Raw genomic sequence first — 7,016 nt, 5'->3', positions numbered from 1 at the left:
TACACACATCCTACACACACATTACCCACTTTATACACACACATTATACACACTTCATACAAACATCATACACACTTCATACACACTTCATACACACATCATACACACATCATACATACTTTATACACACATCCTACACACACATTACCCACTTTATACACACACATTATACACACTTCATACAAACATCATACACACTTTATACAAACATCATACACACTTCATACACACATCATACACACTTCATAAACACATTATACACACTTCATACACACATCATACATACTTTATACACACTGTATACACACATTATACACACATTATACACACTTCATACACACCTTATTCACACTTCACACACATTACACACTTCATACACACTTCATAAACACATTATACACACTTCATAAACACATTATACACACTTCATAAACACATTATACACACTTCATACACACATCATACACACTTTATACACACATTATACACACATTATACACACATTATACACACTTCATACACACCTTATTCACACTTCACACACATTATACACACTTCATACACACTTCATACACACGTCATACACACGTCATATACACTTAATACACACAACATACACACGTCATACACACGTAATACACACGTCATACACACTTAATACACACATCATACACACATCATACACACTTCATACACACATCATACACACTTCATACACACATCATACACACTTTATACACACTTTATACACACATTATACACACATCCTACACACACAATACCCACTTTATACACACACATCATACACACTTCATACACACATCATACACACTTTATACACACTTCATAAACACTTCATACACACATCATACATACTTTATACACACTTCATACACACATTATACACACTTTATACACACACATTATACACACTTCATACAAACATCATACACACTTCATACACACATTATACACACTTCATACACACATCATACATACTTTATACACACTTTATACACACATTATACACACATCCTACTCACACAATACCCACTTTATACACACACATCATACACACTTCATACACACATCATACACACTTCATAAACACTTCATAAACACTTCATACCCACATCATACATACTTTATACACACTTTATACACACATTATACACACATCCTACACACACATTACCCACTTTATACACACACATTATACACACTTCATACAAACATCATACACACATCATACACACTTCATAAACACATTATACACACTTCATAAACACATTATACACACTTTATACACACTTCATACACACCTTATTCACACTTCACACACATTATACACACTTCATACACACATCATACACACTTTATACACACATTACACACACTTTACACACATTATACACGCTTAATAAACATATTACACACTTCATACACACATCATACACACTTTATTCACACTTCACACACATTATACATGCTTAATAAACACATTATACACACTTCATACACACTTCATACACATCATACACAACTTATATACACTTCATACACATTATATACACTTCATACACAAATTATAAACAATTATACCCACTTCATACGCACATCATACACACTTCATACACACTTGATACACACGTCATACTCACTTCATACACACAGTATATACACTTCATATACACTTCATACACATCATACGCACTTCATACACAATTCATACACACTTTATACACACTTCATACACATATCTTACACACTTCATACACACTATATACTACATCATATACACTTCATACACATATCTTACACACTTCATACACACATCATACACACTTCATACACACTATATACTACATCATATACACTTCATACACATCTTACACACTTCATACACACATCTTACACACTTCATACACACTATATACTACATCATATACACTTCATACACATATCTTACACACTTCATATACACATCATACACACTTCATACACATATCTTACACACTTCATACACACATCATACACACTTCATACACACTATATACTACATCATATACACTTCATACACATATCTTACACACTTCATACACACATCATACACACTTCATACACATCTTACACACTTCATACACACTATATACTACATCATATACACTTCATACACATATCTTACACACTTCATACACACATCATACACACTTCATACACACTATATACTACATCATATACACTTCATACACATATCTTACACACATCATACACACTTCATACACACTATATACTACATCATATACACTTCATACACATATCTTACACACTTCATACACACATCATACACACTTCATACACACTATATACTACATCATATACACTTCATACACATATCTTACACACTTCATACACACATCATACACACTTCATACACACTATATACTACATCATATACACTTCATACACATATCTTACACACTTCATACACACATCATACACACTTCATACACATCTTACACACTTCATACACACTATATACTACATCATATACACTTCATACACATATCTTACACACTTCATACACACATCATACACACTTCATACACTATATACTACATCATATACACTTCATACACATATCTTACACACTTCATACACACATCATACACACTTCATACACACTATATACTACATCATATACACTTCATACACATATCATACACACATCATACACACTTCATACACACTATATACATCATATACCCTCTTATACACATATCTTACACACTTCATACACATATCTTACACACTTCATACACACTATATACTACATCATATACACTTCATACACATATCTTACACACATCATACACATATCTTACACACTTCATACACACATCATACACACTTCATACACACTATATACTACATCATATACACTTCATACACATATCTTACACACTTCATACACATATCTTACACACTTCATACACACTATATACTACATCATATACACTTCATACACATATCTTACACACATCATACACATATCTTACACACTTCATACACACATCATACACACTTCATACACACTATATACTACATCATATACACTTCATACACATATCTTACACACTTCATACACACATCATACACACTTCATACACACTATATACTACATCATATACACTTCATACACATATCATACACACATCATACACACTTCATACACACTATATACTACATCATATACACTTCATATACATATCTTACACACTTCATACACACATCATACACACTTCATACACACTATATACTACATCATATACACTTCATACACATATCTTACACACTTCATACACACATCATACACACTTCATACACATCTTACACACTTCATACACACTATATACTACATCATATACACTTCATACACATATCTTACACACTTCATACACACATCATACACACTTCATACACTATATACTACATCATATACACTTCATACACATATCTTACACACTTCATACACACATCATACACACTTCATACACACTATATACTACATCATATACACTTCATACACATATCATACACACATCATACACACTTCATACACACTATATACATCATATACACTTCATACACATATCTTACACACTTCATACACATATCTTACACACTTCATACACACTATATACTACATCATATACACTTCATACACATATCTTACACACATCATACACATATCTTACACACTTCATACACACATCATACACACTTCATACACACTATATACTACATCATATACACTTCATACACATATCTTACACACTTCATACACATCATACACTCTTCATACACACTATATACAACATCATATACACTTCATACACATATCTTACACACTTCATACACACATCATACACACTTCATACACACTATATACTACATCATATACACTTCATACACATATCTTACACACATCATACACACATCATACACACTTCATGCACACATCATATACACTTCATGCACACTTCATACATTTTCTGCTACTTCCTGTCTCTGATGTTTCACTGAATATTTATATTATTTACAAATCGTGGAAGAACAAAGGATGAGAGACTCCACAGGACCTAAAGCACCAAGAAAGAAAGAAAGAAAGAAAGAAAGAAAGAAAGAAAGAAAGAAAGAAAGAAAGAAAGAAAGAAAGAAAGAAAGAAAGAAAGAAATGGTTCCCATGATGCAAAGCGGCGAGCGGTTTTATATGTTAGAACTTTAATTAATCAGCATTTACAATCATTACATCTTAAACAGAATCAAACATTCAAGTAAAAAATAAAACGACAAACAAAAACATTAAACAAAAATACCAACATAAACGACATCATGTTCTTTTAGCAAATTATTACATACACAACATCCGTCTTTCTGTCGACCCAAATATTTATTCCTTTATTTATATTCATATTTCTATATAATGCATGGATTAATCATAGAATCTGTGTTTTACACACACACACACACACACACACACACACACACGATATTCTGTTTTATACACTCACACACACACACACACACACACACACACACACACACACACACACACACACACACACGATATTCTGTTTTATACACTCACACACACACACACACACACACGATATTCTGTTTTATACACACACACACACACACACACACACACACACACACACACACACACACACACACACACACACACGATATTCTGTTTTATACACTCACACACACACACACACACACACACACACACACACACACACACACACACACACACACACACACACACACACGATATTCTGTTTTATACACACACACACACACACACAAACACACACACACACACACAATATTCTGTTTTATACACACACACACACACACACGATATTCTGTTTTATACACACACACACACACACACACACACGATATTCTGTTTTATACACACACACACACACACACACACACACACACACACACACACACACACAGTATGGCCAGAAGTATTGGGACACCCGAGTTTTCTATCTCGATGTGCTTCACAGACCCAAACCTGTTCCAGCAGGACACAAAGTGCACAACAGCCCTCGTGCTAGAGCTCTAAACCCTACTGAACATAAAGACCTGCTCACCTCACCTTCAGTACCTGACTTTACTAACACCATTGTGGCTAAATGGATCTTACGCAAATCTCCACCAATCCTAGAGGAACATCTTCCCAGAAGAGTGAAGCTCATTATATATTCGGTCTAAACCTGCATACATAGTCATCCATGTCTAATTCATATATATATATATATATATATATATATATATATATATATATATATATATATATATATATATATATATATATATATATATATATATATATTCGATTATTCTTAACATTATTTTCCTACTTTATAGTTATACTTTTTATAGACTTTATTTTAAATTTTAAATTTATTTTACTTTATTATATTTTTATTTTCTATTTTCCATGTTTACACGTGGGACAGTCGTAAAAAGCATTTCACCGCATGTTGTACTCTGTATGAATGTTTACGTGTAAGTAAATTTGATTTGTGAATGGAAATGGAATGAGATGTTAAAGTGTTCAGGTGTCCACAAACTTTTGGCTTTACGGTGTATTTTAAAATGTTGATGCTTTAAGGCATGAAGCTCAGACTTCATCGTTTCATCACGAGCAGCTCTGTATACTGTATATATACAAATATATCTCGGATCTCGTTCGTTCGTGTGCAGGACGGATGCGTAGGCGGAAAAAAGCAGACGTGTATTTACATGTACAGATGTGCAGAAGACGGAGTTCAGAGAGAAAAGTGCAGTGTGTGGGTTTATAGGGAAACACTAGTGATGGCGTTAGAACACATTCCTCCCACACAGGATCTGAAGAAGGCAATAAAGTCGGTAACAAATCAATAATTAATGAAAAAGTGAACAACTCCGAGGGTGAAGTTCAGACCTCAAATCACACCAGCGCACAGAGATGGTCATGTGACCACTTGTTTTAGTGTAAAAAAAAAAAAATAATCCAGCACAAAAAAAAAAAAGTTTAGATGTTAAAGAAGTTACAAGCAGGTCCATGTTTCATCTGAAAAACAGATCAATCAAAATCTAAATCTCTCAATAAATCATCAAAAACAAATCAATCAGTTTCAAAAAGATCAATCAATTCATAATTTACTTCCTTTTTAATTTAATTTTAAATTTACCCCAAAGTAGATGAATAGTTGTGTTATAATTGCTCATTATTTATTTATTTATTTATTTATTTATTTATTTATTTATTTATTTATTTAACTCTTCTCGGTTTCAAAAATAAATTGAATACCACATTCAAAATAAAACTATAATATTAAAACAAATATACAAGAAAATGTACATTTTACAAGGAAAATGACTTTGTGCAAATCTCAATGTGAATAAAAAGAAAAGAGAAGTTATAAGAGTTTTGTTCTACGGATGTCCACGTTGGCACACGGCACTGATTCGGTTATAAAGTGTTTCTTCTTTATAATAAAAATACTTCTTATATATTAAAAAACTTCTGCAACTTGTTTTTTAGATACAAAATAAAGGCGAGTGCAGAGTGAGCGTGTGAGCGTGTGAGAGGGTTCTGTGTTAAAAACGTTTATCAGAAAGAGGAGTGACGTGTAGGAGAAGGTTCCGTTCCGGTCATAACGATTCGCTCCTGTAGGGGGCTGAACTCCGGGATCGAGATCGAGATCGAGATCGTGAGCTGCAGGACTGAAGTGACGCAGCTACGTCGCAAAAAATTCACTGTAGCAAAAAAAAAACCTAGTCTAACAAAGAAAATTCATAAATAAATACAATTTAAAATTTTTGGTCTAACAAAAAAAATCTTATCTTATAGAAATAATCAAAAAAAAATTAAAATAAATTCAATAAAAAAAATCTAATGTAATAAAAACGAATTAAAAATTACATTTTAAAAAACAAACAAA

The 7,016-nt window shown here is 32.6% G+C and overlaps 1 long non-coding RNA gene across 1 annotated transcript; it reads right to left on the bottom strand.

Annotated features, from left to right (window-relative positions):
- Positions 1 to 4,267: 4,267 nt before the first annotated feature.
- Positions 4,268 to 6,994, bottom strand: LOC310716995. The gene is made up of 2 exons (XR_014530700.1): positions 4,607 to 6,994; positions 4,268 to 4,557 (listed from the first exon to the last, which is right to left on the bottom strand). It is a non-coding gene; the product is annotated as an uncharacterized lncRNA (long non-coding RNA).
- Between the last annotated feature and the right edge of the window lie 22 nt (positions 6,995 to 7,016).

Source organism: Silurus aristotelis (genome assembly GCF_946808225.1).
Source record: "Silurus aristotelis genome assembly, chromosome: 21".
Lineage (NCBI taxonomy): Eukaryota > Metazoa > Chordata > Actinopteri > Siluriformes > Siluridae > Silurus > Silurus aristotelis.
This window is presented reverse-complemented; position numbering and strand designations above follow the sequence as displayed.